Source organism: Lepeophtheirus salmonis, chromosome 7, assembly GCF_016086655.4.
Source record: "Lepeophtheirus salmonis chromosome 7, UVic_Lsal_1.4, whole genome shotgun sequence".
In the NCBI taxonomy this organism is placed as follows: Eukaryota; Metazoa; Arthropoda; class Copepoda; order Siphonostomatoida; family Caligidae; genus Lepeophtheirus; species Lepeophtheirus salmonis.
The window spans coordinates 8271563-8285225 of record NC_052137.2 but is presented as its reverse complement, the minus strand read 5'-3'; the positions used below and the strand labels follow the sequence as shown (position 1 = coordinate 8285225).

Genomic DNA, 13663 nt, shown 5'->3' with positions numbered 1-13663 from the left:
ACTTTATATCCTAGTGACGTCATTATATAGTAACATGGAAAGGAATTACTGTTTTCTTTCCTACTGCCCATCCCTTCTTATATATACAGGGTGTACAAACGATCTGTGCCGATTGAAATGATTTTCAAGAGGCACTTTTCTCTCCAAACAGTTATCAGATTATTAAAAAAATAAAAAGACACATTCTGAAAGCTTGATAGATTAATATTTATTTTATTCAATAAAATCCCCTCCAGCCTAAAGTACAGTCTCTATACGAAGCCGAAAGTGCGAGCAGGCCTTCGCAACTTGCTCCCTTTGCAAATTCTGGAATTCCTTCTTGGTCCGACTGATAAGTTCGTCTTTGGTGTTCCAGGGGGCTTGGAGTTTCCCCCTATCCACACTAAAAAAAAATCCAATCGGATTTACATATGCTGAAATGAAGTCGTTAAAATTGTCTTGGAGCCATTTGACCTCCGCCCGCATTTCTGTTGCATCAAAATCACCTTTAGAGGCCTCAAATTTCCGCCTAACCTTCTCATCTAACAAAAAAAAGAAAAAGCTGCCTATAGTTCCCCGTTTGCCCAAGAGAAATCGCCAAAGTGGCGGCATAGATAGATTGAGCATCCTTTACATTGTTCAAAAATTACTGTGTATTTTTCGTATGTCGCTATGAATATAAATCTATTGTGGACAAAAAGTGCATGTTATAATTAAAGCATCGGCATAATTATTTATAAATATTAAACAATGTGAAATTTTTCATATTGACTAGGGTACATTATATGAGTTTGCCCGTACGTCATTTTTTCTCTTTTCATTTTGAAATTAGAGATAGTGGATCATTAAAATTCAATCCTTGCAACCTTTTAGTAATAAGGAAATTAAATAATAATTAGAGATGGGATATGTGTAAAGAAAAAGTTAGGTCTAGGAATTACAAAAGGAAAACCGGTGGATGCGTGTCCTCTTTCTTCTTTTTTTTCAGTATTTAATCAGTCGTAGCTGTGTTAACATCTCCCTTTAAAAGAAGAATTTTCGCCTACCTTTGGCGTAAACTGGTAAACTCTTTTGTATAAACAAATATACACAAAAAAAAAGTAGTGTTAAGAAACATTAAAGCGACACTGAAAATTTTGGTCCCTTGTACGAGTATCTATATCTCATAAACGACCAAATACTATCTGCTGAAATTTAGCTTAGTTAATCTACTCATGAATTTGAGCTTGTGTGCTACAAATCATTCTAATCTGATGGTCGGGTTACATGCCCTTGTTGATTTGACATGGAATTACCCTACAAGAAATAGTTGTTGGGCCCTCAGTTCACGGATCGACTCCCAGGCCTCCCCCTGATACTCCATAAGAGACAAACTTACAACTTCCTCCGTTTAATGAGACCTTTCATCTATTTTCAATGCCCTCCAAATCGTCCAAATAACTCGAAAGATTCGAGAGATATTTTCTCCTACTCCTATTATTTGCGTCGCATCCCTAATTATTAAAAGGTGTTGATGATTGAATTTCAAATTTCCATTGACGTGGTATCTAATTTCAAGATAGAGAGAGAAAATATGACGTACGGATCAAATTATAAACCTTACCCAAAAATAAATCACCTGTAACAAAATATGAAATGTTTTTATAAAAAATGCCATTAAAATAAGACGTTTCCTAAAAGAAGGTCCGTTAAAAAAATTGTCCATTCCAAATTTTGTCCGTTCTTCGTTTTATCTTAGTTTTATTTCTTCAATAATAACTGATTTTGGCTCTATTTCCTTCTCTTTTCGATAAGAAGTTTAGCATTCAGTGATGGACCCATAGAAGTTTTATAAATTTTATTATCTAAAGCAAAAGTAAAACAGAAATACATATATGACATTCAAATAACACAATTAGAATTAATTCGAGGCATTTCATAGTTTGTAATTAATAGACACGATGATTCTTCTTTAAAAATGTCAAACAAAGGAATGGAGAGATTTCTGGCTGAAGGATTATTCTTTGATTGATCAACTGCTTTTCCGTGCTTTTTAATTTTGTTCAATACGTATAAACATACCTGCAAGAAACAAAAAAGAAATAGGAATGCAATTTAAACTATTTTTATGTGAACTTGAGTCGTACTGAGTCAAGTAAAATCCTTGGGGATTGACTCAACTCGATAAATTAGAAAATCCAAAATTAAGTAGGTACACACGTCGGTCGCAATTTATTAATCTATTTATTTAGCAAAGTTTGTTTTGTCTGTGGAAGATAATCCACCGATAGCTACCCTATACTTGAATCAGTATAGAGAAAAATACATCAAAACACCACCCAGACTTCTTTATAACTGTTTATCAATGATCTTCACGTCCTCTCTTACATCTAAATATATAGCTTATACTTGATTTCAGAAATAATTAATGTAGCAACGAGCATGTACAGCTATAGCTCAGCGCGTCATATATATAAAAAAGAAAGTACATGTAAAAATAATGGATGTGACTTTAAATGAAGTTTAGCAACCAGTGTGTGGAGCTAGAGCTCAGATAGGTAGTACTTTAGACACCAATTTACTAATACATCCTCATCACGTCATATTTAAAAAAATATCAAACAGTTATTATTGTTCTTGCATTCTTGAAGAGAGAACATCCAAGTATTTAGTTACTAAACCTGAGTCAGCTCATGAAAAACGGAGAGTAACGCTGAAGATTTCTTGGGAATTTTCTTCCATAATATTAAAGCAAATTTTGTCTATCTACCCACGCCTTATAACTCCTGCCACTTCTGGCTACTACTTTCAGTTTAAAATAAAAAATAATCAAAGTGACTTTGCAGGAGGTTTAGTAACGAGCGTGTGTAAATAAAGCTCAGTACATCATATTTAAAAAAAAAAATTAAATTTCTGAAGCTGTTATCAGTATTTTTTCATTCTCGAGGAAAGAACATCTAAGTATCGAGTAGCTACACGTTAATTTACTCATGAAAAATGTAGGATAATAGTGGTAATTTCATGTGGAGTAATTTCTATATTTAGAAACCAAATAAATATTGTCTGTTTGTCCACAACTAATATTTCCAGACAATGCACGTTATACTGTGAGTATTTTTAAAATTGCATCTTATGAAGAGTTTAGGCAACATATTAAGAACAAACTATCACCATCATTTCATAGTGGCTACCAGGATGGATGAAATCCTTAAAATTTTGCTACAAAATATCTTATAACTCTTTGAGAAAAGTCTATTAAATGAAAATTTGGCCCAATAAATAAGTCCAATTGGGGTTCATTCGAAAAAATAACTTAGAAACAGCAGTCCCACGGAACTCAAAATATTTAATGAGGTTTACTTATAAAAATACATGCCACTCAAAAAGAAACGACATTGACTTGGGATTTCCAAACTTAAAAATTGATAGACTATTGGTGTCAAGTCGAAAAATCATCGAGTCAAGTCAAAATGTACCGAGTTATTGATTGCTTGAGTCGACACAGCACTAATTTATACATTAATAATTCTCTAGGAAATTGTAAGTAAATATATAATCAAATTGACATTTTCTTAATATCCAAGTCTTTTTTCTTAATATCTTCATTTGGAAAAATAAACATAATTATATTTATGTACTTAAATAATAATATATTTTGTTAGTTTTCCATCAAATAATTATTCTCTCTGTTAAAATGTCATCGTAATTAGTATTAATGACAAACCTTTTTAGTAATATTTTGTATTAAAAAACATTAAATAAATATATTTACATATAATTATTTTATTGTTATAAGTTTCAATCAATGTAATTATGTATTTAAGAGCAGTCTAGTTAGTTGACAATATGTGCAATGCACATATGTGGGTTTTCAACAAAAAAGCAAGCTAGAATGATTTTTCAAAAAATTGAGAGTGGATTATAATGATATTCTTCGACGAATTATCGTGATTTTTATAACAACATTTTTTTTTTTTAGAGTAGTACATAATTATAATCTATTAAATACTAACTTCAATTAAATCCTGGAGTACATTTGTATTCTTCGAGGAATCATCGTCCATCCCTATCAAAACAAATTATTATCATTAATCCTATGGAGGACCCGCAAATTGTATTTATAGTAACCAAAGTTGATTTTGTCAATAAATAATAGAGATATTGACATGTCTTACATATTTGAAAGGGCCCATATTGTTGTGAATATAAATCGCTTAAATCAAATAAAGGTTCTAAGCTATAGCTAATTTTTTTGAGCATCTTATCCATACCACAAATTTGAATATAAAGCCTAAAGCTGATCAAGTTTGTCTATGAAATTTTGGCTTAATGTCAGGGGCGTCACAGGGGGAGGGCTCGAGGGACTTTAGCCCCTCCAACAAATTAAGGAATTTTGATTCTTACTTAAAAATTTAATATTTGAAATTTAATTAAATTTTTAATATTATTTTCCAAAAAATTGAATTATCTCTGAATAGCTATAGATTTTTGAAATTTTTCTACGAGAAATTTTATATTTAAAATTTTTTTGTGAACAACTCTGGAATTTAAAATGTTTTATCAAAAAATTTAATTTTTTGTAAATAACTGTGGATTTCTGAAATTTTTTTTTTACAGATATAATTTTTCAATTTTTTTTCAGATAAATTTAATTTCCTCCCACCCACCCCCACCCCATACAGACACAAACTATAATCCTGCAACTGCTCCTGAATGTACAGGGTGTCCACGATAAATTGGAACTATCTTAAAGTTCAACCTGCTTGATAAAAATGGAATTTGGAGTGTATTTGTTCATATGAAAAAGTTAGACATGATATTAAACAATAAATTTATTCAACATGTCCTCCCTCAGCAGCCACCATCTTCTCCATCCTGCCCCTAAAGGATTTGCATGCCCTGATGACTTCCGCGGCATCGACAGCATTCCACTCCCTCGTAATGGAGCCCTTCAGGGCCGCGATGCTCTTTTGGCTGACCTTGCACACATCCCTCTCCAACTTCCCCTACCAGTAGTAATCACACGGATTGAGGTCGGGTGAGTTGGAGGGCCAGGTGTTGCGATCCCAGAAAGGGATGTCGTGGGAGTTCAAGAGGTTAGTGGTCCTCATGGCGATGTGTGCAGGCGCTGAGTTTTGTTGGAATATGAACTCCCTCCCAGCGGACGTATCCTTCATCCAGGGGATGACGAACTCCTCCATGACTTCGCAGTACCTTATCGCGTTAACCCTTTCCTTGGGATTGAAGAAGAAAGGACGCCACCGGTGCTGCAGATGACACCCAGGGTCATCACGGAGGCCGGGAACTTTGTGGTGAAGACCGGAGGGACCTCTTCTCTCTCCTCGGCAAGCCACCTGACATTCTGGACGTTGTAGCTTCTGTCGACAGTCCAGTTCTTCTCGTCGGAGAAGAAGATGATTCTTCCTCCATGGCTCTTCAGGTCATTGAGGAGACGCTTACCGTTGGTGAGCCTGGTGGCCTTCATGGATGCCGTGAGGATGTGTTGTTTGGCCATTCAGTATGACCTGTACCCGAGGTCCTCATTTACAGCATTGGAGACCACCTGCTTGCTCACTCCACGGTTCTTGGCCAACCTGGACAAGGAAGTCCCCCACGAAGCCTTGATGGACTTCTGGAGGCCTCCAAGGAAGCAAGGAGTGCGGATTTGGTCACTTCTCATGTTGTGGGCCTTGCGGCAGACCTTCCCCTCAACCTCCCAGGCATTGAAGAACCGGTACACCGTGGTCTTGGGGTAGTTAAGAAGCTTGTAGATAGCAGAGGGCTTGTGTCCCGCGCGAGCCAATTCGAGGAGGGCGTCTCTCCTTGCTTGTTCCATGATGGCTATTGTTTGTTGTCATTACAATTGTGGTGGAAGTTATAGTGTATTGTTCACGCAACCTTTTATATTAGTATGATTTAACCCTGAATATCCACATTATGGATCTGGATGAAGTTTAAAGTAGTTCCAATTTATCGTGGACACCCTGTATAGAGTGTACCTAAGCAAATCGTACGTCCCGCCCCAATTAGAGTTCCGTATAGTCAACATTACTAACACTCGATGTTGGGTTGTTCGAAAGAAATTGTTTCAAAATTTATCATTTTTCATTCGCTGTATTGTTGGTTGCGATACGTTAACAGACAACCACATTGGAAGCGAAAAGGCAAGGATTGCATATGGTCTCCACACCCATAACTAAATCAGCTTTTTTTTTTGTAAAGTCATGAGGCTCATTAGGAAGGCAGAAAATAGAAGACACAACAAGATTGTCACTGAAGAATTCTTGACCGGTTTGGCCTTTGAAGTTGAAGCCGCGTCAAGAGGAAATGATGAAAGAGGTTGTGAATCCCTCATTGGATCCCAACTATTCCAAAGGGGATTACCTTGACAACAAGACTAAGGGCTTAAAAATGGATAAAAACCCATAACAACTCAAGCTTGGTGCAAGGAAAACCTCACCGATTTCTGATCTCCAAACTTATGGCCCCCTCATCACCGGACTGCTTACCACTGGACTAAGCATTAAAGGGATTCTTAGATAGTAGGGCTTGAAAGTCCCCTTGCACAATATTGATTCCGTGAAGGCCTTCGTTAAGAGGGAGTAGGCTGGTATGTTCAATGACTAGGTGTACAAGGCTTTCAAGCTCAGGCTGCATTGACCACAGAAGGAGGATACTTTGCGACTAATTGTTAATACTGTTTGGATAATTATAATAAAAAATACTCGTGACACTATGCACAATCAGGCCTTTTTCCAAAACTTTTTTTTAATTTTTTAAATTTACGTATTTCACAAATCCTTTTCTCAGAATTAATTCTCTAATACAAAATATTTAACTATGTATCTGTAATCTTAATTTGCAAAATGCCTAAATTTGAAGTCGTCATTCTGCTTTTAAGGAATTGCCTATTTGGTTGCTACATCAAATTGCAAATCATTCGATTACCATATTCATCTCTTTGATCACGTCATTTTCCAAGGATACATTAATTTTAATAATTGAATAGTTTATCAGGGTTAATAGTCCCATATATTATTTACTCATATAATTTCCAAAATAAATTGACTGTGGGCTGTGAAAACGAAGAAAATATCTTCCTACTTTTGATTGCAGACACGTTTATAAGTATGTACTTAGTAGTGTTGGGCTTGGTCTGAAAATCTTAGATTGGTTTGAGATCGATATGATTTTTAGTGGACCGAAATAATTAGGTGCTTTAAAGAAGTCTTGACAGGTCTCAAAAAAAATTCAGTAAGGATTGTTGCTACCAAAAATCCGTCCAGATGAATTTTTGATGACGCCATGTTTTTGTTTTATATACCTTTATCATGATAAACTAAAAACAAGCAAAAGAAAACAAATAAATTTGAAATAATAGATGAGTTTCCACTTCCTCAAAGGGATGACGTTGAGTCTTCTTAAAAAATATATTTTCCCATCCATATTTCATGGACTCTCTCAGGAAAGTACACGACACAACTCTTGATTTTGTTGCCCATGAAGTATGCGGCTATCTTTCATTTGTCCATTCTTCTTACTTATAAGTATCAGATTTTTTTACAATACAGAGCAAGTTCAGTTTTGATGCACTCAGAAAAATAAAACATGTAATGGATCATAGATTTCTCCTTTAACTAAAGGCGCATACTTTATCTTTGACCGCCTTCCCAGAAAAATAGTTGTGTTCTGACAATTCTACATCCCAAGTCTTGTTATTTCTTACACCCATTTCTAGTAAATTACAATATGTTTTGACAATAATGTTATTGGGATTTTATTGAAATCCCGACTGGACTAGAGGCCGGGTAACTCTTTCTAGCGTTACACCAAAAGTACTTCTAGTAAAATCAATTTACCCTAAACTAGTGCAGGGGCGTCCGCAGGATTATATGTATTTTTTTAGGAGGAGGGGGGCTTGGTTTTTGGATTTTTTTTGGAAAAATATCCAAAAATCAAAAAATTCGATTTTTTTTTCCAAAAATTTATCGCTATACACATAAAATTCTAAAAATCTACAGCTGTTTAAGAAAAAAATAATTTTTTGGGCTATAATTTCAAAAATTGAATTTCATATATAAAATTTTTTGGAAAATACTTTCACAAAATCAATAGCTATTCACAGAAAATTAATTTGTTGGGAATAAAAATTGAAAACTAACATGTTTTAGAAAAAAATCTCAAATGGTAAACTTTTTCAAAAATCCACACTTATTCAAAAAAAAAAATTGAAAAATCTATAGTTGAATACAAAGAATTCAATTTAAACCCCTAATTTTACATAATAATTTTTAATACTGACTAAAAAAAAATTCTAGTCTAATTGAGTCCTTAATTTGGAGGGAGGGCTGCAACCCCTCTCTCCCGGCCACTGGTCTAGACCAATTCCGTAGATGAATTGTTGATGGCGCCATTTTTTTTTTAAATTGTGAACATCGACCTAATATAAAGTTATATAAATTTAAAATATAAGACTGATTTGGACCGATATTTTGGTACAAGCCACGATATTAAACCGAAATTTAATCATCTTCCAATTGTGTACAAACTTTTTTGGTCTCAATAAATATATGTAGCCTGATTTATTCGGTCTCAATAAATATATGTAGCCTGATTTATTCGGTCTCAGTCTCTGAACCGATTTTCTCTCCATTCCAGCTTTGATAGTAATTTAAAATGAGAGCAAATATCAGCTGTCACACTCTACAGTGTGTCAAAAATCAGTTAGCAATTAGCCAATTCCTACCAACTACGAATATAATTATTACTTATAAAAATTTGGAATTGATGAGAACTTAACAAAAGTTAATTATAACTCAACCAATCAACGTTCAAAACACTGATATAAGTAAAAATAAGAAGAGACACCGAGAGCTGATGATCAAATAGAGTGTACATTTTTGTGTCATTGAGATTGCGCAGTGATGATTTATGCAACTCAGTTAACTTCATATGACGTCATAGTTGATTGATGTTCTCTATTTTAAAACGCAACTGATGTCATTAACAATTCATCTATAGAATATGTACAGACCAAATGTTAAACGAGACCAATTCAGACAGAATAGCTCTTTGAACCGAATTATTTGTTCAACTAGAATCACAACGGTCTAGGTTTTTCAGACCAAATCCCAACACTAATACATCTTCAGTATCTTCAGCTTGTGTATCAATAAATCTCTATGTTATATTGAGTTTATTAAAAGAGGTGTAGGCTGGTTATTTCAGTTTTCTTTGCAAATTGAAACTATCTGTATTAAAAATACAAGCATACAATGAAATAAATTATATATTTGTTTGGAAATTCATTGCAGACAATATTGGCAGAATAATCAATTTTATAATTGAGGTTTAATTAAACGTTATTGTTTGGGTATATACGAGTATGGACCATTGTATACCTTGTATTTACATACATTATACCAATAGGGGATATATACATTTTAAACAATAGGACATAAAGCCCATAGATAGGTACAGGGTGGAAACTTCAAAATTTACTCAATTAAGTGTGATTCAAAACTATGGGGATTTTTAGTCATTGACTTCAAAAGTTCCGAATATTTATTGTTTCTATGAAATATCTACTGTATAAATATATATTTTTTTATTTTTTTATGAAAATATGTTAGGAGAGAGAGAGAAAAAAAAGACTTAATGTCTCAACTAAAGAACTATTTGAAAAAGGTAATCATAATTGTTCAAGCAAAAAAGTACATGAATAATGAAGTAAATAAAAGTAGAAACAGTACAGTACTTGACTCATTCACAAGAGAACAGGAAATGAATCTCCAAAATACTTGAAATAATAATATTACCTCTAGCGGACAAAAAAAGCAAATTTTGACCAAGATATTTTTTTTTTCACTAATAACAAAACGTTAGCCTTTGATACGCTCCTTGGTTTAATGTTTTAGTCTCAACTAGTGTCAAAAACTCGGTTCTATGTTTTAGTTCAACCATCAAAGTCCTTAATATTTCCTTCTACCCTTGTCCCTTGTGACAGCTGATTGTAGGTGATTTCCCCCTCAACCCTCCTCAAATTGTCAGAATGACCATGATGATATTCAGTGTCTCTTTTTTTTTTTTTTGACATGCCCAAAACGCTCCTGATTAGCATCACTGCTCATCTGACTGAACCTTTTAATAGTTGTGTCATTTTGTGAAGAATAGGCACTCATTTTTTACGTAATGTCCTAGCTCATAAAAACTATTTTGAAGGGGTAAAATTGAAGAGCATAGTACAAGATGTTCCAAAGTTACATTACGGGGAAAATGAGTTACTTTAATTGGTTTTTTTACTTATCAAATCATATTATTTTTAGTCACAATGGCAACATATAGAAGGTGATAATATACCCAGGACCCGTAAATGCTCTAAATGCTTGTGTTTTCATGACTTTTGGGATGCATTTGTAGTATTAGAAGTTCCTATGTGCACTGCTCTAGATCTAAAAGTTCCTATACGCTAATTATTAATGAGTGAAAATTAATAAGTAATTTATTCAAACATGTGTCCTTATATATTTATATTGTGGACATGGAGTGAACATTCAAAAACTGAACCCCATACGACATCAAATACAATTTGTGGGCATTTTCATAAACTTCAAATCAATTTATCTCAAAACTAGTAATATATAACATAGGAACATCTTTCACAACATTCTTGAATAAGTTTTTTTAATAAAAAGTTTTCTAATAATGTTGTCTGTAAATGATTTTTTCCCCTGTAAACTATCATTTGAATTATTGAATTTGAGGGGTCCGTTACAACAAATTTAAACGTATTGTTTATTCGTCTTTATTCCTACAATACTCTATTTACAAAACCGTTGTGTTCTGTATTTGGAGTTAGAGAATGAAGTTATTTATCGTGGGCTCAATCAAGTCTACACATTGATTGAAAAAAATACTGCTTTATTTTTATTATACTGGAAAATTCATTTGTTCTAAGAGGTTATATAACACTGTGTTACCTCGCTAATACAAAAACACCCTATGTATGATGTTGTTTGCTGTCGATTTCCCTCGTTTCACTTGATACGTCATGGATATTTCATAATTTATTCCTTTTGATTTATAAATATCTAAAAAGTAATAAGTTTTAAAATATAATATACTTTTGCTCCGTTTCCAAAAGGACAGGATTTCCAATAAAGGAGTCGGTCATCTTATTATTTCTATGAATTTTTTTTTAGCTATCATTTACAAATATGTAGCTACGCTTTTTATAAATATTACTGAGGAAAATTGTAAATATTACAATATCAAATAAGGAGGATTTTAATATTATAAAATAATAGTTGTCGTGGAAAGAAATCAAATATTTTCTAAATAAATGCCTTTAGTAATGTGTATCTCGAGTTGTATAAGTGGTATCCATTTATGCTAAATTGTGTTTGAAAGATAACATTCTGAACTTAAAAAACTTTTGGAGAGTTTTCTGATTGTTGGACTCAGGTTTGTTTTAGTGATCGTCAAAGATGGACATGCTCAACGACAAAATACGGCATATTTGACAGTTTTTCTTCGAACAAGGCGAAAACACAAGCCATGCGACTGAAAATTTGAATAGTCTTTATCGTTTTTTTACAGCCAATCACGCACTATTTTGGCTTAGTATATTACTTTCAGGTAATTTTGATATCAAATATGTATCACGCCCTGGAAAGCAAATTGTCGAAAATGTGGGTAACATAATGGAAATCGTCGAGTCCAATCGTCATGTAAGCATTGTTTGGATTCCAAAGGATATAAATATTAATGGGGATAAAAATTAATTTAAAAACCGTTAAACATAATGGATTTCTTTTTACTAAATCACTGATGTATTTCATTTGAAAAAATGACAATAATAGTCTGGAAGTACTCAAAAGATAAATAGCAGTTGGTATGATTGACTTAACTACCTCCTGATGTTGGGATTTTCCCCGCTTATTTTAAATATGAAAGGTTGCGTCATGCAATAAAGACAACTACGTAATAAAGAGAAGAAGGAGATTTCAATCAGTGCGGTCCTTTAAGTGGTTCCATTGTTTCATCTAGGTACATAATATATAATATCTATTTTTATATTTTGTATAGGTGCTACGTTGAAGTATATATGTAGTAGATATGGTAAATCCCATTTGAAGTGAAAATGAGAAACAGGTTATGATTTACTTACATAAGTAGAGGCCTTCATCCTTACTTTTAATTTAATATGTGTTCGATAATAATTTCTTAAGGCAATTATTTTGATGGTATTTTCTCAAATAGCAAACATATTTAAACATAAAGAATAAACTCATTTCTTGGGTACATATTGCCGTCAACACAAAAGCAAGCTGGAAAGTTTTTCTCGAAATTGAACTTGGATTACATTTGTGGTGCTTCAACATAAAAACAGTTCTATGTTGCATTTACGAAACAATCTCCGTGAATGGATTAATCAAATTGAGGCGAAAATTGAGGTTAAAATTTTTATGCTTTGGATATTTGATGGGAAAATAGGGGTAAAAAATTTTTTTTTAAGAATTAATCTTCTTAAAAAAAGGTAATTCCAGCAAATTATGCAACAGAGCATAAAATTTAACGTTTGAAATATAATTTTTGAATTTTTTTTCAAAAAAAAAATAATTTTTTGAAATTTTTCCAAAAATTTTTAGTAAATAACTATAATAATTTTCCCTCAAAATATAATATTTCAAATATATAAAAAAACAGTTTAAAATTTAAATTTAATATTAAATTTTTTTTTACAAAAAAACTAATTTTATTTGACCAACTACAGATTTTGAAATTTTTTTAAAATAATTGAATATTAAAAACCTTACTTCCAATACTTTAAATTGGAAAATTTTTATCTAAAAAATTCAATCTTTCGTAAAATGCTGTGGCTTTTTGAATTTTGTTTCCAAAAAAAAAAAAATTTTTTTGAGAATATCAAATGGATTTTTGAAATTTTTTTCAAAAAAATTTAATATTATAGTTAAAATGTTTAAATTTTTTTAAGAATAGCTAAGGATTTTATAAAATATTTTAATTTCTTGAGAATAGATAATGGATTTTTCGAAATAGTTTTCAAAAAAATTCTAAAACCAAGCACCCCCCCTCCCCAATAAATATATATATATCTTGCACACGCCCCTGTACTGTAACGAGTTATTTTGACTAACTTAAGTGTAATTTATGCCACACCCAAAGAGTTAATAAGAATAATTTGTTAATATAAATTGACGTTAATCAGTTGAGGAATACAAAAGGGATCCATACTCAAATTTGATAACAATAATTATAGATGACTTTTGTGTTCACGGGCCACATATGTAAAATAATATTTTACATATTATTTTGTAGACTAATCACATAAGATAATTAAATCAAATCTCATATGGGCACAATTACGACACGAAGAACGTTTGCATCTATATACGAAATACCAACGTCTCTTTGTGTCGAGTCGTTAGAGCGGGAGATGGGTGTTTTCTTTGGCTCACGTATTTATGCATGTACATATATCAGTATAACCACTACATAATATCTTATGTAGTATACCTTGCGCCTTACGTAACAAGAGGAACACGTAGTACAAGTGACAGACTGGATACTTGAGATCATGTGAGACGTATTCTCTGTTTCTATTTATTTATAAAAGATGTATAGAACTAAAAAAAACAATGTGGACAGTTAAGATGAATTGGCAGCCTTCCTTTGTAGCGTG

The 13663-nt window shown here is 32.5% G+C and overlaps 1 long non-coding RNA gene across 1 annotated transcript in view; it reads right to left on the bottom strand.

Annotated features, from left to right (window-relative positions):
- Positions 1-1801: 1801 nt before the first annotated feature.
- Positions 1802-13663, bottom strand: part of LOC139905911 (uncharacterized) — a 45276-nt gene continuing 33414 nt past the window's right edge. Inside the window, exon 2 of the long non-coding RNA XR_011781038.1 lies at positions 1802-2040. This is a non-coding gene — a long non-coding RNA (uncharacterized lncRNA). The remainder of the gene's footprint in view (positions 2041-13663) is intronic.